This window comes from Odontomachus brunneus, unplaced genomic scaffold (genome assembly GCF_010583005.1).
Source record: "Odontomachus brunneus isolate Ranch 3 - 2012 unplaced genomic scaffold, Obru_v1 Obru_scaffold_003, whole genome shotgun sequence".
NCBI classification, from domain to species: Eukaryota; Metazoa; Arthropoda; class Insecta; order Hymenoptera; family Formicidae; genus Odontomachus; species Odontomachus brunneus.
Genome location: NW_022639453.1, coordinates 1,071,697 through 1,072,386, shown reverse-complemented (window position 1 = coordinate 1,072,386; position 690 = coordinate 1,071,697). Strand labels below are relative to the sequence as shown.

At 31.6% G+C, this 690-nt stretch overlaps 1 long non-coding RNA gene across 2 annotated transcripts in view; it reads left to right on the top strand.

The window, feature by feature from the left end:
- Positions 1 to 101: 101 nt before the first annotated feature.
- Positions 102 to 690, top strand: part of LOC116844037 — a 9,349-nt gene continuing 8,760 nt past the window's right edge. For both annotated transcript variants that reach the window (XR_004377977.1, XR_004377976.1), the window contains exon 1: positions 102 to 273. This is a non-coding gene — a long non-coding RNA (uncharacterized LOC116844037). The remainder of the gene's footprint in view (positions 274 to 690) is intronic.

Below are 690 nucleotides of genomic sequence, written 5' to 3'. Positions count from 1 at the left end.
CCCCCTGCTCCCTCATCATACAACACAGATAAGCAGATACTCCGCCCACTTTCTCGCCGCGGTCATTCACCTTACTTTAGTACACATCGCGCCACCGCCAGAGCAAGTGTTATACGTCTAAGCAGCGAGGCTTCAAACACGCGAAATAAATCGAGATAAATCGAGGTAGCGATATAAAATAAAAATTCCTTGGCACGCGTCTGTACTGCTCTTTCGTTCAGTTGAAAAAGTTGAGTGTTTTGATCGATTGAAGCAAATACGGTGATCAGAATTGTGAGTAATTAATTACTTTTTCAATTAATTATCGAATTTAATTAACGATTAATATAAACTTATTTAATTGGAAATATTTTAATTAACCACTGACTTCAAGAAATTTTATTAAAAATCATTCAATTAACAATTGATTTGAAGGAATTCAATTTAAAAATTGCTGAATTAACGATTAAAACGAGCGAAAGTAATTGAAGATTATTCGATTAACGACTGAATATAGTCAATGTAATTAAGGGTTATTTAATTGACAATTGATATAAGCAAATTTAATCGAAAAGCGTAGTAAGACGATTGACCAATCCATGTCAATCGAAATTAACCGTAGTTATTTACATTGCTTACGGTAACCAACCGAGCTGAATATATGCTTATATATATATATATATATATATATATATATATATATATATATAT